Raw genomic sequence first — 25,177 nt, 5'->3', positions numbered from 1 at the left:
AAATTGCTAAGTGCCTTTTACAAAAAAAACAAAAAAAAAAAAACCTATAATCAACTGCACAATGTCCCACATGTATTCTTCATCATTTAGATTTTTTTTCATGATAAAATGAAATATTGATATATATCATATTGTTTGTTTAAGTAATGTTAATTATTTTAGAGCTTGGTGCTCAATTTAGGTCTGTAAATATAGGCACCCTTTTCTTTCAATATGAATCATATTTTATTGTCTGCCTTCTTGTGTTCTGCTGATGTGTCCTTTTAACTATACCAGCAGAAAACAAAAACATTATTTTACAGATATAAAATATTGGTAGTTATAACAGTGGACTAATTATGTTCTTGAGAAAATGTTTATGCCAGACCTATAAAACAAGGACCATATAATAGATAATTACCCTGCTTCAGTTTTTGAGCAATGAGGCTCAGGGTTTGTTCAGTTCCCGAGAGCATTGGGAAGAATCTGGCTGAGTAAGTGAGGAACTTCTCTGTTGAGGGCGGGGTTAGGAACCTCCTGGGCAAGGTATAGTCACTTCGGATTGGACAGTTTCAGGCTGCAATATGTATGGTGGGGAGACACTAGCAGGAGGGATAATCCTAAACACCCAATCTGGTGGTTTTGAATTGTGAAGACTTACCAATATTTATATTTATTTTTAGATGTATTATAGTGAAGTAAAAAAAAAAAAAAAAAAAAAAAACTACTTTTATCAGGATTTAAAGGGACAGTAAAGTCAAAATTAACCTTAAATGAATTGGACAGAGCACGACATTTTAAACAGCTTTTCAATTTACTTCTGTTATCAGTTTGGTATTCATTGTTAAAGAGTAATCCTAGGCGAGCTAAGGAGCGTGCACAAGTCTTTAGCCATCTGGCAGCAATGTTTACAACATTGTTTATGGCAATGTTATACATAGAAGCAAACTCTGCTGCCATAGATTGCTAAAGACTTGTGCACGCTCCTTAGCTCCAAACAGCCAACCCAGGTTTAGTTTTCAACAAAGGATACCAAGAGAACAAGCCAAATTAGATAACAGAAGTTAATTTTTACTTTACTGTACCTTTAAATAAAAGTTTCCATTCCACTTACAAGCAGTTGTGCTTATTATGCCTGTAATAATTTGTAGGAGGTACCTATAAGCCAACGAACATTAATAGGAAGTGCACACCTGGTATTAGTATATTAATTTAAATGTAAACAACATTTGATCTTTTAAGCAAAAATATGTCACCATTGTTTAAATGTTGCCCAATCATAAAGATAACAGAAGATAACAGTAAATGTCCCTTTAAGGGCATTTGATACCATTGGGGTTTGTGGCACTAAAGTAAAAGGTGCTTAGTAAGCCCTAGAACCACCACTGACAACAGTATGCTTCCCATTTAAAATTGACACGTATTACTGAGAGCCGGAACCGTAAAACCACTCTGCTGAGACAAGATGATATGAAATGAGCCTCCAGCACTGCGAGATCCCTAGTGAAATTCTAAAAAGGCAGATTTAGCTATACTTCTCCAAGGGGCATTCCATGCATTTCTGTATGTGAAGGAGTGACAAGCCCAGTTCTATATAGCACTGCATGACATTAGAGTTCTGCTGCATTAACACTTTGTATTTTATAATATTTTACTCTTTAGCTTAAGATTTATTACATTTAAACTTTGCACTTTTTATTTTGCGTTTTATTTTGTATACAGCAGTGTATTTTGGATTATGATTTTACAAATTCTGATCATACTTTCACAGTTAACAAATTAGGCTCATACTTGCTATATTTATTTGTGTATCTTTTACAAATTACATTGCACTTTTTATTTCTTCTATTTAAAATAAAACTGAAAAACTAGCTGCTTTAGTGTCCCCAAAAGCTTTATTACTTTTTATGGGCCTGAAAAGCAAAGATTCTCTAGTTTGTAGAGAAATTATAGTGCAGACTTCATAGGGGCGGAACTCACTCAATTCTGAGAGAGCTTCAGGCACCCTGTGAACTCCCTGTTCAGCCCAGTGAACTCCCCTGTCCTTCCCACTTTATTTTCCAACAGAGAAAATACGAAGTGTATTGTAATTTGTAAAAGATACACAGAAATAAACAAAGTATGACCTAATTTTTTAAAGTAACTTTCAAAACATAATAAATAAAAATCACTAATGGATCTAAATCTAAATGTGCTAAAATATAAAATAGAAAGTATAAAGCTGAAATGTAATAATACTGAAAAGATCCAATCTAAAGTGTAAAGTAACATAAAATACAAAGCACAAAGTGTAAGTGTAACAAAACTCTCATATCATGTAGTGCTATACTGCGCTGGGCTTGTCTCTCCTTCACAGGCAGAAAATCAGAGAACTCCCCTTAGATAAGTATAGCAAAAATTGCCTGTCTAGAATCTTGGGAGAGATTGCGCAGTGCTGGAGAGATTTACTCTTTTTCTTTTAGCATTCAGTCAGGCCCATTTATCAAGCTCCGTTTCGAGCTTGAAGGGCCGTGTTTCTGGTGAGTCTTCAGACTCGCCAGAAACACAACTTATGAAGCAGCGGTCTAAAGACTGCTGCTCCATAACCCTGTCCGCCTGCTCTGAGCAGGCGGACAGGAATCGCCGGGAAATCAACCCGATCGAATACGATCGGGTTGATTGACACCTCCCTGCTGGCGGACGATTGGCCGCGAGTCAGCAGGGGGCGGCGTTGCACCAGCAGCTCTTGTGAGCTGCTGGTGCAATGTTAAATGCGGAGAGCGTATTGCTCTCCGCATTTAGCGAGGTCTTGCGGACCTGATCCGCAGTGTCGGATCAGGTCTGCAAGACCTTTGATAAATTGGGGCCAGTGAGTTTAGCCCCTGTGAAGTCTTCACTACAATTTCTCTCCAAGCAGGATAATCTTTTATTGTCAGACATTTAATATTTACCTGTTGTGACATACTATGTATAAGAGTATGAGAATGTCATGCAACATTTAAAACTGTTAAGGGCTATAGAGTCCCCAAAATATATAGATATCTCTCTATATAACAATTTAGATCAGGGGTGATAAACCTATGACATTAGTGGACAAGGTGGCACTTGTAACACATTTGCTGACACTCTTCTTCTGGGCTACCAACTCCTGTATGGTTTTATTAATGCATTGTAGTATTTAATAAATTAATCCATGTTATGTATCAGCAATTACATTTTATTTATTAATATATATTATATATTAAGATATGGTGAGTCCACAGGATCATCAATTACAGTTGGGGTATATCACTTCTGGCCAGCAGGAGTAGGCAAAGAGCACCATAGCTTAGCTGTTAAGTATCACTCCCCTTCCCACAAACCCCAGTCATTCTCTTTGCCTGCGGTGCAAGGAGGAGGTGAAGTTTTGGGTGTCTGTATATTTCTCTTCAATCAAGATTTTATTATTTTGAAAGCCAGAGTAGGTTTGCTCTGATCTTTCCTCTCAAGAGTGGGTCTAGCTGTACTCCACGTTAGTCTCTTCAGTAGGGCAGCGGTGGCTTTCAAGCAGTTAGGAACTTGTGGGGTGGACTTCACTGCGTTTCCTAGCACTTTGCTGCCCCAGTACAGAAAGCCAGAGTAGGCTTACTCTGTCCTTTCTTCTTTCCACAGGCCTCTGTGAGGAATGCCTTCCTCTCATGCCAGGTGAGTTGTCCTCCTGCCGGATAACTAGATGTGCAGGTAAGTGCCATTTTTTGTCTCCTATTATTATTAAGACACTGAAGGCACTGAACCAGATTGAGCTGCACTAAGGTGGAACTTCGTCCTGTACATGGTCAGGACCCTTTATGGCAGTTTGCAGGCACTATAACTGTGACAGAGAACTGGTGGCTCAGTGTTTTTGTTTTTCATGAATAAGGATGTGTAATGCACGCATACAGAAACATATGTTTTATGCAACATTCTGTTTAAAGAACTTTATTTTTGGTCCCGTGCTGCGGGAAGAGACTTCTTTTTAGCCTTGTATTTTATTCGCCATTACGGCTTCTGGGACTGCCTCCTACTCTAGAATTGATGCGGTTCCTTTCTGAGGCGGCTATTGCAAGGAGAAATGCGCGCTTTCACTTTATGGCACAGCGTACAGCTGGTCACGTGACTTCCTCTGATCGGAGAGTCGATAGGAGTCCAGATCCGTTACTGGAGCTGTCACTTTGCTCTTTTCATTCCGGAGTGCAGGGGGCAGGTAGATGCCTCGGCTATTCAGCTGAGGTGTAGAGGTGCTTATAGTTTTCTTTTTTCTGGTTGTCACCCTCATATTTATCTCCCTGATAGAGTTATATATATATAATTTTTGGCACTTAACCTAAGAGTAAATTGCCTTTTTTTTGTGGTAAATCATGTTTTATTGAGGTTAATTACAAAATACAACGTGCATGAGATATATCATGAAATATGTAATTATAGAAAATAAAATAAAAGTACAAACATGTAAAGAAATGTTTAAACCTCACATTTTCAAATTTTTTGCTTGCATTGAAGTATATTGAAATCATATATTTCTTATTTCGCTCTGTGGGAGTGATATGATGACATATATAATTTATGAGATTCAAAATGTTAAACTCATCTTATAGGTAGTGATTGTCAATGTTGTTAGACTGTCATATTTAAAGAGTTACTGTTAGGAAAATCATTAGAGATGCGGCATAGGCGGAAAAAAATGCAAAGTTAGTCCTCCTTGTCTAGGAGGCATATTATATGGGGGGGTTAGTCATTTAAGTGTGAAAGATCGCATGCAGTGAGAGTCGTGTCTCCATGTGAAAACGTAATGGTTGGTTGTATCTTGGCTTGAGAAAAAAAATAGAAAATAAATCAATGATGGCATTGTAAAGCGGCTTGTCCCTATAGAACTTCAGGTAGAGATATATACTACTTAAAAGGAAGTTTAAATAAATTGGGTAGCTGTTGAATTAATGTTTTGTTTGACACAATGTAACCCCAAAGTCTAGATCATTTATGTAGAGATGTGTTATATAGCTCGGCTGTGTTGGGAGACCCTGAGGTATAGTGGTATCATGGGTCCAGCCCACGTTAGTAATATGGCTACTGTTTTACTACAAAGAAGCTTCCACCAATTACCAAAACCTACATCATCAAAATAGTGAAGGGTGTACAATATGTCTCACACTAACGGAAAATGATAACCATAAGAGCTAGTATAGGAATAAATAAGATACACATGTAATGTCAGTAGCAGCACTACCTGTTACAAATTCTGCAGACCACCAAATAACAAAATATTGTACAGTTATGGAAAACAGTTTAAATATTATATAGTGTAGTATAACTTGACTAATCAGGCACAGTTTAGCCAGGGGTAGTTTCTAGGGGACAAAGGTAGCTCGGTAAGGGGTTTACACAACTATAGAAAAAAATGACACACATTCTGGGCTCACATATCTGCTCCGGCTGCAAGCAGACTGGTATAGTATGCCAAGGGGTACTGGGATGTCATCCTATAGAGATCCCCATTCTAAATCTAAGTGCTAATCTATTCTAGACTATTTGGAGCTTTGTGAGGAGCTATTAACAACCAGAGGTCTGGCTAGGGATGTGAGTCCTCTGATTATTCATATCGCTATGGTGAGTAGCCAGCTGGTGAAATATAATATTGGCGATAGTCTGAGATATCTGATAAAACATTAGAGAAGAGAAAAAGGAAATAACTAAACCATATGGGTAAGACAGGGTTACAAATGCTTGTAAAAATATAGGATTACTTGACCATATCAAGGTAACAGTAAGGCAGTCTTGTACGGCTAAGGCAGGCTGTCCATTTTTACACATACTCCCTCTGTCAATTTTCAACCTAGGTGAGAGGTATGGCTATGACACAGCGTGCTAATATAGTGAATCTTTTACCCCACACCACATCGGAAGGCTGGGTATATTCTCTGGGCTACTGTGCCGAGACTCTGGATAAGGCAGTCTGGTGATGAAAAAAGTTCTATCGTCTCTGAGAGGTATATACTTTCAAGCTGTGTCCCCAGTTGTCTATCCAGCGTACTAAGACCTACTGCACACAAATCGGTAAAGTCCCAACTTGGCTGAAGGATCTCTATGTAGTGTTAAGTGCTGGGAAATACATAAGACTTAAAAGCATATGCTGTTTGTGGCCCTGCTTCCTCTTGACTCACCAACTCATTGATACACACAGCACCCAGATGCATTTTGTCCCAGCCAGACAGCAGTATACAAGCTGTAGAGGCAAGTGCTGCTTGCGGCCACGCTTCTTCCTGTCTTACAACCAAATTGTTGTTTATGGATTCTGCTTGTAGCATGTTCCCAGCTGTATAGGCAATTGTAGCGGGTATTTGGGTCTCACCAATCTCCTGATCCATATGGCTCATGCTAAGTGGCAAACACCGGGGCTCCAAAACGCCACCCTCCGCACATTCCATCTGTCTAAGATTCGGCTGAGTGGATAGCTGGGTAGCGCAGAAGCCGCTCATGTGGAGCGCTGCGTGTAAGGTCTCCTCGAAGACAGCATGGTGCTTTGCCAGTATGCGGGCTAATTCCTCAATAACGTTGCTCACATTCATCTTGCAAACCGCACTATAAGCAAATCGGTCTCTATGGGCTTATGCCTGTTAAGTTAAAGGGATGGTAAACTCCATATAAATAGATTATATTAATTATCCTGTTTGATTACATTAATTACACACACAAAATTTCATCTAATCAAATATCTGAAAAAATACTTAGAAAACTTTTATTTCTCGGTCCGTCTTATGAGTTCCATCTCCAGCCCCCTGTGACGTAATTTTCAATGTTTATTTTTTGGTACCAATCAGCAAGCCTGTCTCCAGACAGGCTTACTCCTATGCAACCCGCTATGCGCAATATTCTATTTTACTTCCAAGACGCGCATCCAATCAGGAGCATTCAAAATCTATGACGAATTTGCGCGTGCATTTTTTGGGAACGCATGCGTTATAGTCACTTTTTTTGTTCGTTTTTTAAGGGACTGATCTCTCGCTTACTCGATCTCGATCACAACAATATTTTTATTTAGACGTAACCAAGTAAACATTGAATCTCGTGACTCAATGTTTACTTGCTATACATCCAAATTCTATGACGTGCAGAGAGGGTGGAAACAAGATGAGTGTCTAGTGTATTCAGTAAAGGAAATATAAGGGGCGAAGCGATGCGGCGCTACAACAGTTTCTAAATATGTGTAAATTATAATAAAAGCACATATAAAAAGGTTTAAAAAGTTAATGCGGTTTAATAGATATTATATTAAATAATTGAAATCTGTCATTTACCAATAGTGGAGTTTACCATCACTTTAATGACTCCATACGTTGGCCCACGTTGCGAAGTTGAAAGGCTGAAACTTTGCATATAACCTCTGCTTAGGGCTTCTATCTGCCTTGCATGCTTATTAGAGTGCTCATAAGCTCTTAGGTGTCATAATAGGCTTGTAGAATTAAGATAAATTCAATGTTTTAGTCCATAGGCCAGGAGCTCTGCTCAGACACGACTGAGCTCTGCGGTGGTTAGCCCCGCCCCCCAAGAGTAAATTGCCTTTGAATATCCTGGTTGGGGACACTGGTGTTATCTATACGATCTTAAAGAGACAGTATTTTTTAAAAATGGACCAAGAGTCTATGCCTTCTGTTACATACAAGTTTTGTTTAGATAGCCAAGTGGAACCCCCTTTGCCTTTTTGTTCCTGATGTATTGAGAGGATATTACTATATAAAGATAAGATTTTTAATTCTGAGCCACCTTTCTCTCAGGTTGATGCTGTTCAGGCAATGCCACAGCTTCCTCCTCAAACGTCTCAAGCCTTAACAGCGTCACAGGCAGTGCCCTGCAGTTCCTCTCAGTCTCCTGGAGGAGTTTATTTGCGAGCAGAGATTGCTGCCCAGGTGTCTTCTGCGGTATCTGAGGCATTTGCTGCCATTCCAATGCTACAGGGAAGACACAAGAGGAAATTTAGAGATTCAGATAGTAAGGTTTCTGATCCCGTTCCGACTAACCAAGTTGCTCTTTCTCATAAGTCTGAAGCGGAAGATACGTTGGTAGCCTCCGATGGTGAAATTTCAGATTCGGACAGTGTAAATTCTTCATCTGAAGTCGTATCCTTCAGATTTAAGCTTGAACACCTCCATGCTTTGTTAAAGGAGGTTTTGGCTACTCTGGCAGATGGTGCCCAAAGTGGAAGAGGAGATTTCTACTCTGGCTAAGAGAACTACTATTCCTATAGAGGATAGCTGCTCTTTTAAGGATCCAATGGACAAAAAGCTGGAGGCTTTTTTGAAAAAGATCTATGTTCATCAGGGTCATCATTGCCACTATAACAAGTGCGGCAGCAATGGTTCAACGCATTGTCTGAGTTTCTTCAAGCAGAGACTTCTTTGGAGGAGATCCAAGACAGGATTAAGGCTCTTAAGTTAGCCAATTCCTTTATTACTGATGCTATATTGCAGGTCATTAAGTTGGGAGCCAAAATATCTGGTTTTGTGGTCCTAGCGCGCAAATCTTTATGGTTAAAATCTTGGTCAGTGGGTGTTTCATCTAAGTCCAAGCTTTTGGCGATCCCTTAGAAGGGTAAGACCTTGTTTGGACCTGGTCTGGCAGAAATTATTTCCGATATCACGGGTGTTAAAGGATCTTTTCTGCCGCAAGATAAGAAAAATAGACCGAAAGGACGTCAGAGTAATTTTTGTTCCTTTCGTAACTTCAGAGGTAAGACTTCTCCTTCCTCTTCCAAGCAGGAACAGTCCAAACCTTCTTGGAAACCCAATCAGTCTTGGAACAAGGGAAAGCATTCAAATAAACCCGCAGCTGATTCCAAATCAGCATGAAGGGGTTGCCCCCAACCCGGGATCGGATCAAGTTGGGGGCAGACTTTCTCAGTTCTCTCAAGCATGGATATGAGATGTCCCAGACCCTTAGGTTGTGGACATCGTATCCCAGGGTTACAAGTTAGAGTTCAAGACTTTTCCTCCCAGGGGCAGGTTCCACCTCTCAAGATTATCTGCAGATCAGATTAAAAAAAGAGGCGTTCTTGAAATATGTTCAGGACCTTTCCGACCTGGGAGTGATAGTTACAGTTCCAGTACAGGAATATGGTCTAGGGTTCTATTCCAATCTGTTCGTGGTTCCCAAAAAAGAGGGAACTTTCCGACCAATTCTAGACGTGAAGTGTCTAAACAAGTTTCTCAAAGTACCATCCTTCAAGATGGAAACCATACATTCCATTCTTCCATTGGTCCAAGAGGGTCAGTTCATGCATACCTTCATGTTCCTATTCACAGGGATCATCACAAATTTCTGAGATTTGCCTTTATGGACAAACACTTTCAGTTTGTAGCTCTTCCGTTTGGCCTTGCTACAGCTCCCAGAATTTTCTCAAAGGTTCTGGGGGCTCTCTTGGCAGTGATCCGGTCAGCTACAAGGGTAGTTTTCTTACGGACCATAATAGATTCTCTATCGATTAAGATATTTCTGACGGAGATTCTTTCCTCTTGCCTCTCTCTTCAGTCTGCTGTTTGGCCATCAGTGGCTCAATGTATGAAAGCAATTGGTCTGATGGTTGCATTCATGGACATCATTCCATTTGCTTGGTTCCATTTGAGAGCTCTGCAGTTATGCATGTTCAAACAATGGAACGGGACTAAGTGGATCTGTCTCAGAGGATAGATCTGGATCAGTCAACAAGAGACTCTCTCACGTGGTGGCTGTCTCAGGAACATCTCTCTCAGGGGACATGTTTTCAGAGTCCTTCCTGGGTGATTGTGACCACGGAAGCCAGCTTACTGGGCTGGGGAGCAGTCTGGGACTCGTTAAAGGCTCAGGGACTCTGGAGGAGTCTGCTCTTCCCATAAACATCTTAGAGTTGAGAGCGATTTTCAATGCTCTGATGGCTTGGCCTCAGTTAGCTTTGCCAAGTTGCCAAAAGTTCACACACTCTGCTTACAGTGTATCTATCTGGCCAATGTCAATATAAATCAAGTGATCTGGAGCTAAAAGCTGGGCAATATTATGAGTGTATGTAAGCCAAAAGTATGTGCGGTACTCGCTGACTTACCGCGTCTGGTCCTAGGGTGTGATCTCATGTATGGGACCCTAGTCAATCCTGCAGCGTCTTTGGTTTCTTGTAATCATACAGATCTACCGAGTCCTGTTCGTTTCTTTTCTCCACAAATACTCTTCACGCTGCTCTGTGACCGTCCGTAGATCACGCCCTCTTCAGACGCGTGCAGCCTTTCCTCGCTTGGTCGTCACAAGCACTCACGCCCTGCTCAGCCAATCCAATCTGGGAGGAAGCTGTTGTACTTCCTTCCTCCCAGTGAAAGCCAACCGTTTGCTGTCATATCATTCAGGAATTTGGTACATATTATGTAATATATGTACATTTAAACTTCAGCTTTGAAGATTATATTGTAGCATATTTTGACAATAAATGCTACCTTTACATCCACCTGTGCTCCTTTCTCTTCTTTTGCACTTTATTCTCAGTTAGCTTTAGCCCGATTTATCAGGTTTCAGTCAGACAACATAACATCAGTGGCTTACATCAACCACCAGGGAGGAACTCGGAGTTCCTTAGCCATGAAGGAGGTGGCTCGGATTATTCAGTGGGCGGAAGCTCACATTTGCTGTCTATCTGCCATCCACATTCCAGGAGTGGACAACTGGGAAGCAGATTTTCTGAGCAGACAGACTTTTTATCCCAAAGAGTGGGAACTCCATCCAGAGGTGTTCTCCAGCTTGACTCTCAAATGGGGGGTGCCGGAGCTGGATCTGATGGCATCTCAGCAGAATGCCAAGCTCCCAAGGTAGGGTTCGGGGTCAATTGATCCACAGGCCGCTCTGGTAGATGCGCTGGCGGCGTCTTGGAATTTCAGGATGACATACCTGTTTCCTCCATTCGCTCTCCTCCCACGAGTCATTGCTCGTATCAAGCAGGAGAGAGCATTGGTGATTCTCATAGCTCCTGCGTGGCCTCGCAGGATCTGGTATGCAGACCTTGTGAAGATGTCGTCTCTTCCACCTTGGAGACTACCTCTGAGGAAGAACCTTCTACTTCAGTGTCCCTTCCTTCATCCAAATCTTGTTTCTCTGAAGCTGACTGCTTGGAGTTTGAACGCTTAATTCTGGCTAAGCGTGGGTTATCCGAGTCGGTCGTTGAGACCATGATTCAGGCTCGCAAGCCTGTTACTAGGAAGATTTACCATAAGATATGGTGTAAATATCTCTATTGGTGTAAATCCAAGGGTTACTCCTGGAGTAGGGTCAGGATTCCTAGAATTTTGTCTTTTCTCCAGGAAGGTCTGGAAAAGGGTTTGTCAGCAAGAGCTCTGAAGGGTCAGATCTCTGCCTTGTCTATTTTGCTACATAAGTGTCTGGCAGATTTGCCAGACGTGCAATCCTTTTGTCAGGCACTAATCAGAATAAGGCCTTTGTTTAAGTCGGTTTCTCCTCCTTGGAGCCTTAACCTTGTTCTTAAAGTTTTGCAGCAGGCTCCGTTTGAGCCTATGCATTCCATAGATATTAAGTTGTTATCTTGGAAGGTTTTGTTTCTTGTTGCTATTTCTTCTGCCCGGAGAGTCTTGGAACTCTCAGCTTTGCAGTATGATTCTCCTTATCTTAGCTTTCATGCTGATAAGGTGGTTCTTCATACTAAGTTAGGTTTTCTTCCTAAAGTTGTTTCGGATAGAAATATTAATCATGAAATTGTTGTTGCTTCTCTAAATCCTAGTTTTTCCAAATCCTTCTTCTCATAAGGAACGTTTGTTACACAACCTGAATGTTGTGTGTGCTCTGAAGTTCTATCAACAGGCGACTAAGGATTTTCGCCAGTCTTCTGGCCTGTTTGTTTGTTTCTCTGGGAAATGTAAAGGTCAGAAAGCTACAGCTACTTCTTTCTTTCTGGTTGAGAAGTATAAATTGTTTTGACTATGAGGCTGTTGGACAGCAGCCTCCTGAGAGAATTACGACTCATTCCACTAGGATTGTTTCTTCTTCTTGGGCTTTCAAGAATGAAGCTTCTGTGGAACAGATTTTCAAAGCAGGGACTTGGTCTTCTCTTCATACTTTTTCCAAATTTTCCAAATTTGATACTTTTGCCTCGGCTGAGGCTTCCTTTGGGAGAAAGGTTTTTAAAGTGGTGGTGCCTTCTGTTTAGGTTCCCTGTCTTGTCCCTCCCTAATCATCTGTGTCCTCTGGCTTGGGTATTGATTCCCAACAGTAATTGATATTCCCGTGGACTCACCATATCTTAGGAAAGAAAACAAAATGTATGCTTACCTGATAATTTCTTTCTTTCCAGATATGATGAGTCCACTGCCCGCCCTTTGTTTTAAGACAGTTATTTTTATCTTTAACCTCAGGCACCTCTACACCTTGTTTTAGTCCTTTTTCTCCATTTTCCTTTGGTCGAATGACTGGGGATCAGAGCAAACCTACTCTGGCTTTCAAAATAATAAAATCTGGATTGAAGAGAAATAATCAGACACCCAAAACTTCACTTCCTCCTTGCACCGCAGGCAAAGAGAATGACTGGGGTTTGTGGGAAGGGGAGTGATACTTAACAGCTTAGCTGTGGTGCTCTTTGCCTCCTCCTGCTGGCCAGGAGTGATATTCCCCAACAGTAATTGATGATCCCGTGGACCATATCCGAAAAGAAAGACATTTATCAGGTAAGCATATTATTATTTTTTTTTTTAAAGTACTATGGTCACTCGAGAGATTTTTTTATAAGATGTTTACCAGTTTGGGCACACATATTTTAAAAGGTTTACCATCCCTGATCTAGTCCAGCCATGGTTTACCCAACCCCACACACATTCTACCCAACTCTGATTACAAAACACATGACTCCTCCAGTAACAATCATTTCCCCACCCCACCAACCCATAAAACACTCATGACTCCACCCACAAATCTGATTGCCTCAGCCTTGGATCTGATACATGTTGAATGTGATGCTAAAAGGACCTACGACTAGGTTGCATTTGCTGCTCCAGGTTCATGAGACGCATCTTTGAAAAGAAAGGTGGATATTTCTTTAAAAGTACAGGTATCATGTACTTTATGTAGGTTATATAACGTTCATACACATAAAAAAAAACATGTATTTCGCAGCTAACCTTATAATGCTGAAAATTGGGTTACATGATGTGGTTTGGTTCATTTAAATGGATATAAAATTCAAATATTTTCTCTCTTCCATCTAAAAGGGACTATTTATAAATGTGATACAGTTTTTGTTTTTACTCTTTGAAAAATGTATATTCCTGAGCTGAATAAATCATCTTTCTCCAACATTGGTGTGTCCGGTCCACGGCGTCATCCTTACTTGTGGGATATTCTCTTCCCCAACAGGAAATGGCAAAGAGTCCCAGCAAAGCTGGTCACATGATCCCTCCTAGGCTCCGCCCACCTCAGTCATTCTCTTTGCCGTTGCACAGGCAACATCTCCACAGAGATGGTTAAGAGTTTTTTTGGTGTTTAAATGTAGTTTTTATTCTTCTATCAAGTGTTTGTTATTTTAAAATAGTGCTGGTATGTACTATTTACTCTGAAACAGAAAAGGATGAAGATTTCTGTTTGTAAGAGGAAGATGATTTTAGCAGACAGTAACTAAAATCGATTGCTGTTTCCACATAGGACTGTTGAGATGAAGTAACTTCAGTTGGGGGAAACAGTTAGCAGACTTTTCTGCTTAAGGTATGACTAGCCATATTTCTAACAAGACTGTGTAATGCTGGAAGGCTGTCATTTCCCCTCATGGGGACCGGTAAGCCATTTTCTTAGTCAGACAAACAGAATAAAGGGCTTAATATGGGCTAAAAAACTGGTAGACATTTTTATGGGCTAAATCGATTGCTTTATTTGGGCATATTATTCAGATTTAGGCTAACAATTGGCATTTATAATCTTGGGGAACGCTTATAAAACGGCAGGCACTGTGTTGGACACCTTTTTCAGTCAGGGGGCCTTTCTAGTTATAGACTGAGCCTCATTTTCGCGCCATTAATGCGCAGTTGTTTTTTGAGAACAGGGCATGCAGATGCATGTGTGAGGGTCTAAAAATCTCTGAAAAAGCTTCTAGAAGGCGTCATTTGGTATCGTATTCCCCTCAGGGCTTGGTTGGGTCTTAGCAAAGACTATAGCTGGGACTGTATAGGGGTTAAATTTAAAAATGGCTCCGGTTCCGTTATTTTAAGGGTTAAAGCTCTGAAATTTGGTGTGCAATACTTTTAAGGCTTTAAGACACTGTGGTGAAATTTTGGTAAATTTTGAACGATTCCTTCATACTTTTTCACATATTCAGTAATAAAGTGTTTTCTGTTTGAAATTTAAAGTGACAGTAACGGTTTTATTTTAAAATGTTTTTTGTGCTTTGTTGACAAGTTTAAGCCTGTTTAACATGTCTGTACCTTCAGATAAGCTATGTTCTATATGTATGAAAGCCAATGTGTCTCCCCATTTAAATTTATGTGATAATTGTGCCATAGCGTCCAAACAAAGTAAGGACAGTACTGCCACAAATAATGATATTGCCCAAGATGATTCCTCAAATGAGGGGAGTAAACATGATACTACATCATCTCCTACTGTGTCTACACCAGTTTTGCCCATGCAGGAGGCCCCTAGTACATCTAGTGCGCCAATACTTATTACCATGCAACAATTAACGGCTGTAATGGATAACTCCATAGCAAATCTTTTATCCAAAATGCCAACTTATCAGAGAAAGCGCGATTGCTCTGTTTTAAACACTGAAGAGCAAGAGGGCGCTGATGATAATTGTTCTGTCATACCCTCACACCAATCTGAAGGGGCCATGAGGGAGGTTTTGTCTGATGGAGAAATTTCAGATTCAGGAAAAATTTCTCATCAAGCTGAACCTGATGTTGTGACATTTAAATTTAAATTAGAACATCTCCGCACACTGCTTAAGGAGGTGTTATCTACTCTGGATGATTGTGACAATTTGGTAATTCCAGAGAAATTATGCAAGATGGACAGGTTCCTAGAGGTTCCGGTGCCCCCCGACGCTTTTCCTATACCCAAGCGGGTGGCGGACATAGTAAATAAGGAGTGGGAAAAGCCCGGCATACCTTTTGTTCCCCCCCCTATATTTAAGAAATTATTTCCTATGGTCGACCCCAGAAAGGACTTATGGCAGACAGTCCCCAAGGTCGAGGGGGCAGTTTCTACTCTAAACAAACGCACTACTATTCCTATCGATGATAGTTGTGCTTTCAAAGATCCTATGGATAAAAAATTGGAAGGTTTGCTTAAAAAGATTTTTGTACAGCAAGGCTACCTTCTACAACCAATTTCATGCATTGTTCCTGTCACTACGGCAGCGTGGATCTGGTTCGAGGAACTAGAAAAGTCGCTCAGTAGAGAAACTCCATATGAGGAGGTTATGGACAGAGTTCACGCACTTAAATTGGCTAACTCTTTTATTTTAGATGCCGCTTTGCAATTAGCCAGATTAGCGGCGAAAAATTCAGGGTTTGCTATCGTGGCGCGCAGAGCGCTTTGGCTAAAGTCTTGGTCAGCGGATGTGTCATCCAAGACAAAATTGCTTAACATCCCTTTCAAAGGTAAAACTTTATTTGGACCAGAATTGAAAGAGATTATTTCAGACATCACTGGAGGAAAGGGCCACGCCCTTCCACAGGATAGGTCTTTTAAGGCTAAAAATAAGCCTAATTTTCGTCCCTTTCGCAGAAATGGACCAGCCTCTAATTCTGCATCCTCTAAGCAAGAGGGTAATGCCTCACAACCCAAACCAGCCTGGAAACCAATGCAAGGCTGGAACAAGGGTAAGCAGGCCAAGAAGCCTGCCACTGCTAACAAAACAGCATGAAGGAGTAGCCCCCGATCCGGGACCGGATCTGGTGGGGGGCAGGCTCTCTCTCTTTGCTCAGGCTTGGGCAAGAGATGTTCAGGATCCTTGGGCGCTAGAAATAGTTTCTCAAGGTTATCTCCTGGAATTCAAGGAACTACCCCCAAGGGGAAGGTTCCACAAGTCTCACTTATCCTCAAACCAAATAAAGAGACAGGCATTCTTACATTGTGTAGAAGACCTGTTAAAGATGGGAGTGATACACCCAGTTCCAATAAAGGAACAAGGAATGGGATTTTATTCCAATCTGTTCGTAGTTCCCAAAAAAGAGGGAACGTTCAGACCAATTTTGGATTTGAAGATCCTAAACAAATTTCTCAGGGTACCATCGTTCAAAATGGAAACTATTTGAACGATTCTACCCACCATCCAGGAAAGTCAATTTATGACTACCGTGGATCTAAAGGATGCGTACCTACATATTCCTATCCACAAAGAACATCATCAGTTCCTAAGGTTCGCTTTTCTGGACAAACATTACCAGTTTGTGGCCCTCCCATTCGGATTAGCCACTGCTCCAAGGATTTTCACAAAGGTGCTAGGGTCCCTTCTAGCGGTTCTAAGACCAAGGGGCATTGCAGTAGTACCTTACTTGGACGACATTCTAATACAAGCGTCGTCCCTGTCAAAAGCAAAGGCTCATACGGACATCGTTCTAGCCTTTCTCAGATCTCACGGATGGAAGGTGAACAAAGAAAAAAGTTCTCTGTCCCCGTCAACAAGGGTTCCCTTCTTGGGAACAATAATAGATTCCTTAGAAATGAGGATTTTTCTGACAGAGGTCAGAAAATCAAAACTTCTAAGCTCTTGTCAAGTGCTTCATTCTGTTCCTCGTCCTTCCATAGCGCAGTGCATGGAAGTAGTAGGATTGATGGTTGCAACAATGGACATAGTTCCTTTTGCACGAATTCATCTAAGACCATTACAACTGTGCATGCTCAAACAGTGGAATGGGGATTATACAGACTTGTCTCCAATGATTCAAGTAGATCAAAAGACCAGAGATTCACTCCGTTGGTGGCTGACCCTGGACCATCTGTCCCAGGGAATGAGCTTCCGCAGGCCAGAGTGGGTCATTGTCACGACCGACGCCAGTCTAGTGGGCTGGGGCGCGGTCTGGGAATCCCTGAAAGCTCAGGGTCTATGGTCTCGGGAAGAGTCTCTTCTCCCGATAAACATTCTGGAACTGAGAGCGATATTCAATGCTCTCAGAACTTGGCCTCAACTAGCAAAGGCCAAATTCATAAGGTTCCAATCAGACAACATGACGACCGTTGCTTATATCAATCATCAGGGGGGAACAAAGAGTTCCCTGGCGATGAAAGAAGTGACCAAAATAATTCAATGGGCGGAGGATCACTCCTGCCACTTGTCTGCGATCCACATCCCAGGAGTGGAAAATTGGGAAGCGGATTTTCTGAGTCGTCAGACATTCCATCCGGGGGAGTGGGAACTCCATCCGGAAATCTTTGCCCAAATAACTCAATTATGGGGCATTCCAGACATGGATCTGATGGCGTCTCGTCAGAACTTCAAGGTTCCTTGCTACGGGTCCAGATCCAGGGATCCCAAGGCGACTCTAGTAGATGCACTAGTAGCACCTTGGACCTTCAACCTAGCTTATGTATTCCCACCGTTTCCTCTCATTCCCAGGCTGGTAGCCAGGATCAATCAGGAGAGGGCCTCGGTGATCTTGATAGCTCCTGCGTGGCCACGCAGGACTTGGTATGCAGACCTGGTGAATATGTCATCGGCTCCACCATGGAAGCTACCTTTGAGACAGGACCTTCTTGTTCAGGGTCCATTCGAACATCCAAATCTGGTCTCCCTCCAACTGACGGCTTGGAGATTGAACGCTTGATTCTATCAAATCGTGGGTTTTCAGATTCTGTTATAGATACTCTGGTTCAGGCCAGAAAACCTGTGACTAGAAAAATTTACCATAAAATATGGAAAAAATATATCTGTTGGTGTGAATCCAAAGGATTCCCATTTAATAAGATAAAAATTCCTAAGATTCTCTCCTTTCTACAAGAAGGTTTGGAGAAAGGATTATCTGCAAGTTCTCTAAAGGGACAGATCTCTGCTTTATCTGTCTTACTACACAAAAGACTGGCAGCTGTTCCAGATGTTCAAGCTTTTGTTCAGGCTCTGGTTAGGATCAAGCCTGTTTACAGACCTTTGACTCCTCCCTGGAGTCTAAATCTAGTTCTTTCAGTTCTTCAAGGGGTTCCGTTTGAACCTTTACATTCCATAGATATTAAGTTACTATCTTGGAAAGTTTTGTTTTTAGTTGCAATTTCTTCTGCTAGAAGAGTTTCAGAGTTATCTGCTCTGCAGTGTTCTCCGCCCTATCTGGTGTTCCATGCAGATAAGTTGGTTTTTTGCGTACTAAGCCTGGTTTTCTTCCTAAAGTTGTTTCTAACAAAAATATTAACCAGGAGATAGTTGTACCTTCTTTGTGTCCGAATCCAGTTTCAAAGAAGGAACGTTTGTTACACAATTTGGACGTTGTCCGTGCTCTAAAGTTCTATTTAGAGGCTACTAAAGATTTCAGACAAACATCTTCCTTGTTTGTTGTTTATTCTGGTAAAAGGAGAGGTCAAAAAGCGACTTCTACCTCTCTTTCCTTTTGGCTTAAAAGTATTATCCGATTGGCTTATGAGACTGCCGGACGGCAACCTCCTGAAAGAATCACAGCTCACTCCACTAGGGCTGTGGCTTCCACATGGGCCTTCAAGAACGAGGCTTCTGTTGACCAGATATGTAAGGCAGCGACTTGGTCTTCACTGCACACTTTTGCCAAATTTTACAAATTTGATACTTTTGCTTCTTCGGAGGCTATTTTTGGGAGAAAGGTTTTGCAAGCTGTGGTGCCTTCCGTTTAGGTGACCTGATTTGCTCCCTCCCTTCATCCGTGTCCTAAAGCTTTGGTATTGGTTCCCACAAGTAAGGATGACGCCATGGACCGGACACACCAATGTTGGAGAAAACAGAATTTATGCTTACCTGATAAATTACTTTCTCCAACGGTGTGTCCGGTCCACGGCCCGCCCTGGTTTTTTAATCAGGTCTGATGAATTATTTTCTCTAACTACAGTCACCACGGTACCATATGGTTTCTCCTATATATATTTCCTCCTGTCCGTCGGTCGAATGACTGGGGTGGGCGGAGCCTAGGAGGGATCATGTGACCAGCTTTGCTGGGACTCTTTGCCATTTCCTGTTGGGGAAGAGAATATCCCACAAGTAAGGATGACGCCGTGGACCGGACACACCGTTGGAGAAAGTAATTTATCAGGTAAGCATAAATTCTGTTTTTTCTGTGGGAGCTGTCGCTGTCAGCCATTGAGTATCAGATACCTAGATATTAGCTGCACTTTTTGTTAGCTTCACTTTAAAGTGGCGGTAAACTATTAAAAAATAGATTGTCTTAACATGAAGTGCATACAAGTGCTGCATTATTTTCTTGCATTTCCGTATTTTCCCCACTGACCCCCCCCTTGTTACTAGACGCATGTGTCATAGCTTTAAAAATCCAAGACACACTCAGCCATCAGCATTAGATTAGATGTGTAGAGAATGTGGGACCGCTCTACACGTCACTGAACTGCAGAGAAGAAATTCAAATGGGCGGAGGGGATAATTGGGAGGGCCACAATATAAAAGTAAACTTTTATGCAACTTGTAGAACCAGATGGGTAGTTTATTTATAGTAACTTATGTCACCAACAGTATGTAGGACAAACGCCCAAAGAAATATGTGACAGAGTTTCTTAAACACTTGAAGGATATTGAAAATTGCAATAAAGATTTAGCTATAGTTAAACATTTTAATAATGTACATTTTTCAAATGTTCCAGATTTTCAAGTAAAGATTATTGAAATTGTCTGGACAAAGCCAGGAGGCGGTACCAGACATAAATGTTTAACAAAAAGAGAACGTTTTTTTTTATATTTAGGGACCAAATTCCCACAGGGTATGAACCTTGAGTGGGATATTTCATGCTTTACAGAGTAAAACAAGGTCAGAGATTAAGAGGCCCATTTATCAAGCTCCGAATGGGCCCGTGTTTCTGAAATTACCTACGATAAAGCTCTAGAGCAGCATGAAACGCGTTAGGAAACCACTCTATTTCCCAATGCATGTTTTTGCCTTTCAATTCTGTTTGAAATAAAACTATTTTTTAACCCTAATCCTTCATTAGACTTGGACTTGTTTGTTTTTTTTTGTAACATTTTAATATAATTACTGATTTTTTTTATCAAAAAATAATAATGCAGTTTCCAATGGCAATGAATTTGGAACATGACAAACTTATTTTATACAGATATAATTTACCATCACTTTAACTATTAACAGGTTTTACTTCACTTTTTCAGGCAAAAATATAATTCTAACATGTTTATTGTTGCTTTTTCATACTAACAGTAAAACATTTTTGAGTATGACATCCCTTTAAAAATGCTTTAATGAACAAGAAAAAAGCAATGCTAAGCATATGTAATACGTAAAGATCTTATGCTTAAATAGGATTATATTTGTAGAGATTTATGCTGACTGTTTAACAGAAAATAAAGTGCTGTATCATTGATTTATAGCAGTTTATCTTCTAGGGAAAATGTTATTGCAAATGGACATTAAGCTAAAATAATTTAATTAAAAAAAGTATCACTGTGCATAATGAGAAACTTTGAAAAGCATTTTTTAATTATTATTTATATTCTTGGCATTTCCTTTAATTTAAAGGGATACGAAACAGTGCTGCTTTAGTAAAAAATATGTTAAATCAAACTAACCATTTAAAAGAAACAGATTATGTTAAAAAAAAACAAAAAACCTTTCTTTCTTCCTAAATAAGCAATTTTAAATCTCTGGGTAGCCACTCCCTGCTGCTAGGAAAGTGATCTTACATTACAGAACTTAAGTTCTACTGTCATCTGAGATTTGTAGCAACGGTTCTCTACTGCGCATGGACAGGAAACTGACTGCAGCTATTGTATGTGTCTCCTACCAACCACTTCAAAGCCAAAGCTACTCCTTTGTCTTTCTGTAGAGACCACAGGCCCCTTCACAAATGAAGTTAAAAATATATACTGTATATATAATATTTTTTTAAACGATAAATAATAATTTTTTGCAATAATTTATATTATGTATAACCCACTGATTAGTGTTTTATTACAACAATGAAACAGACTGATTTTTGTTCCTTTTAAATTTGAAAATTGCAGTTCTTTCACTGCCCAGAGAGGCAGTAGTGAGTTTTTGGTAAACACTGACCCTCCTACATAATGCACAGTGATTAATTGAAATGTGCAAGTGCTCATTTGGAGCTGATCAATATTGACCACATTAAAGGAAATAAATAATGTCAAGGGATGTGTTAATGGGCTGCAAATCAGGGACATATTTGCTAACAATTATAACAGTTTTAAAAGTGTTCAAAACATGTATTTTTTTATGCAGATTTTTTTTTTTCCAATGCAGTGATTGAAAGTATAGAAAGTCAAAACTGAAATGTGCAAGGGTTCATTTCTGTTTTAAATAGAGCAATTATAGTAGTATATTTTTCCAAGCAGTGCATAGTGAGAGTCTACACTGGACAATGCATAGTTGTCTTGTGAGAACCTGTATAGAACATCAACTAGTAACACTTCTTAAAACCCTTAAAAAAAGTATAGGCCCCAATTAGTGATTTATCTGATAAACAATGGAGGGCCAGGTGAAACTATCTTGAGGGCCGGATATGGCCCCAGGGCCGGCACATTAGAGCATCTAATTATTGCACTGCATATAAATATGTGCTTAATCCTAGCAAAGTTTAGGTCAAACCAATGAAAAGAGGCATATTTGTAGCCACCAATCAGCAGCTAGTCCTCACTAGTATATTACTGCTCCTGGCCAACCTAGGTATGCTTTTAAACAAAGGATACTAAGAGAATTAAGTATATTTTATAATATAAGTGAATTGAAAATTGCATGTTCTGTCTTAACCCTAAAAAATTTAATTTTGACCTTTATGTTCCTTTAACCCCTTAATGACCACAGCACTTTTCCATTTTCTGTCCGTTTGGGACCAAGGCTATTTTTACATTTTTGCGGTGTTTGTGTTTAGCTGTAATTTTCTTCTTACTCATTTACTGTACCCACACATATTATATACCGTTTTTCTCGCCACTAAATGGACTTTCTAAAGATACCATTATTTTCATCATATCTTATAATTTACTATAAAAAAAAATATAAAATATGAGGAAAAATTGAAAAAAACACACTTTTTCTAACTTTGACCCCCAAAATCTGTTACATATCTACAACCACCAAAAAACACCCATGCTAAATAGTTTCAAAATTTTGTCCTGAGTTTAGAAATACCCAATGTTTACATGTTCTTTGCTTTTTTTGCAAGTTATAGGGCCATAAATACAAGTAGCACTTTGCTATTTCCAAACCACTTTTTTCCAAAATTAGCGCTAGTTACATTAGAACACTAATATCTTTCAGGAATCCCTGAATATCCCTTGACATGTATATATTTTTTTTTAGTAGACATTTTAAAGTATTGATCTAGGACAATTTTGGTATATTTCATACCACCATTTCACCGCCAAATGCGATCAAATACAAAAAATCGTTCACTTTTTCACAAATTTTTTCACAAACTTTTGGTTTCTCACTGAAATTATTTACAAACAACTTGTGCAATTATGGCATAAATGGTTGTAAATTCTTCTCTGGGATCCCCTTTGTTCAGAAATAGCAGACATATATGGCTTTGGCGTTGCTTTTTGGTAATTAGAAGGCCGCTAAATGCCACTGCGCACCACAAGTGTATTATGCCCAGCAGTTAAGGGGTTAATTAGGGAGCTTTTAGGGAGCTTGTAGGGTTAATTTTAGCTTTAGTGTAGTATAGTAGACAACCCCAAGTATTGATCTAGGCACATTTTGGTATATTTCATGCCACCATTTCACCGCCAAATGCGATCAAATTGAAAAAAAAGTTAAATTTTTCACAATTTTAGGTTTCTCACTGAAATAATTTACAAACAGCTTGTGCAATTATGGCACAAATGGTTGTAAATACTTGTCTGGGATCCCCTTTGTTCAGAAATAGCAGACATATATGACTTTGGCGTTGCTTTCTGGTAATTAGAAGGCCGCTAAATCCTGCTGCGCCTCACACGTGTATTATGGCTAGCAGTGAAGGGGTTAATTAGGGAGTTTGTAGGGAGCTTGCAGGGTTAATTTTAGCTTTAGTGTAGAGATCAGCCTCCCACCTGACACATCCCACCCCCTGATCCCTCCCAAACAGCTCCCTTCCCTCCCCCACCCCACAATTGTCCCCGCCATCTTAAGTACTGGCAGAAAGTCTGCCAGTACTAAAATAAAAGGGTTTTTAAAAAAAAAAAAAAAATTTTTTTTTAGCATATTTACATATGCTAGGGTGTAGGATCCCCCCCTTAGCCCCCAACCTCCCTGATCCCCCCCAAAACCGCTCTCTAACCCTCCCCTCTGCTTCATTGGGGGCCATCTTGGGTACTGGCAGCTGTCTGCCAGTACCCAGTTTGCAAAAAAAAAGTGCTTTTTTATTTTTGTTTGGATTTTTTCTGTAGTGTAGCTTCCCCCCCCACACAGACAAACCCCCACCACCTTGCTGATCTTTTTTTTTTAAAAAATATTTAGACATTTAAACATTTTTTTATTAATACATTTTCTGTAGTGTAGCGGTTCCCACCCGCTCCCTCCCCGTGCACGCGCCCGCCCCCGCCCTCCCGTGCACGCGCGCGCGTCCGTGCGCGCCCCCGCTCATCCCCGCCCACGATCCCGCCCCCCTACACATAACCAGGGCCATCGATGGCCGCCACCCGCCTCCCGGTCCGGCTCCCACCCACCAACGCAGGGAGCCACCGATCTCCGGTGCAGAGAGGGCCACAGAGTGGCTCTCTCTGCACCGGATGGCTTAAACAGGTTATTGCAGGATGCCTCCATATCGAGGCATCACTGCAATAACCGGAAAGCAGCTGGAAGCGAGCAGGATCGCTTCCAGCTGCTTTCCACACCGAGGACGTGCAGGGTACGTTCTCAGGCATTAACTGCCTTTTTTTTGAGGACGTACCCTGCACGTCCTCGGTCGTTAAGGGGTTAATTTATTTTTATATATATATACAGGAAGTGCAGAATTATTAGGCAAATTCGTATTTTGACCACATCATCCTCTTTATGCATGTTGTCTTACTCCAAGCTGTATAGGCTCGAAAGACTACTACCAATTAAGCATATTAGGTGATGTGCATCTCTGTAATGAGAAGGGGTGTGGTCTAATGACATCAAAACCCTATATCAGGTGTGCATAATTATTTGGCAACTTCCTTTCCTTTGGCAAAATGGGTCAAAAGAAGGACTTGACAGGCTCAGAAAAGTAAAAAATAGTGAGATATCTTGCAGAGGGATGCAGCACTCTTAAAATTGCAAAGCTTCTGAAGCGTGATCATCGAACAATCAAGCGTTTCATTCAAAATAGTCAACAGGGTCGCAAGAAGCGTGTGGAAAAACCAAGGCGCAAAATAACTGCCCATGAACTGAGAAAAGTCAAGCGTGCAGCTGCCAAGATGCCACTTGCCACCAGTTTGGCCATATTTCAGAGCTGCAACATCACTGGAGTGCCCAAAAGCACAAGGTGTGCAATACTCAGATACATGGCCAAGGTAAGAAAGGCTGAAAGACGACCACCACTGAACAAGACACACAAGCTGAAACGTCGACTGGGCCAAGAAATATCTCAAGACTGATTTTTCTAAGGTTTTATGGACTGATGAAATGAGAGTGAGTCTTGATGGGCCAGATGGATGGGCCCGTGGCTGGATTGGTAAAGGGCAGAGAGCTCCAGTCCGACTCAGACGCCAGCAAGGTGGAGGTGGAGTACTGGTTTGGGCTGGTATCATCAAAGATGAGCTTGTGGGGCCTTTTCGGGTTGAGGATGGAGTCAAGCTCAACTCCCAGTCCTACTGCCAGTTTCTGGAAGACACCTTCTTCAAGCAGTGGTACAGGAAGAAGTCTGCATCCTTCAAGAAAAACATGATTTTCATGCAGGACAATGCTCCATCACACGCGTCCAAGTACTCCACAGCATGGCTGGCAAGAAAGGGTATAAAAGAAGAAAATCTAATGACATGGCCTCCTTGTTCACCTGATCTGAACCCCATTGAGAACCTGTGGTCCATCATCAAATGTGAGATTTACACGGAGGGAAAACAGTACACCTCTCTGAACAGTGTCTGGGAGGCTGTGGT

The 25,177-nt window shown here is 40.9% G+C and overlaps 1 protein-coding gene across 1 annotated transcript in view; it reads left to right on the top strand.

The window, feature by feature from the left end:
• IGSF11 (immunoglobulin superfamily member 11) overlaps window positions 1-25,177 on the top strand; it is a 293,205-nt gene that overhangs the window by 159,048 nt on the left and 108,980 nt on the right. The window lies entirely within an intron of this gene.

The sequence above is a fragment of the Bombina bombina genome, chromosome 3, assembly GCF_027579735.1.
Source record: "Bombina bombina isolate aBomBom1 chromosome 3, aBomBom1.pri, whole genome shotgun sequence".
Taxonomy (NCBI): Eukaryota; Metazoa; Chordata; class Amphibia; order Anura; family Bombinatoridae; genus Bombina; species Bombina bombina.
Note: the sequence above shows the minus strand (reverse complement) of the source record. Positions and strands in the feature narration are given on the sequence as shown.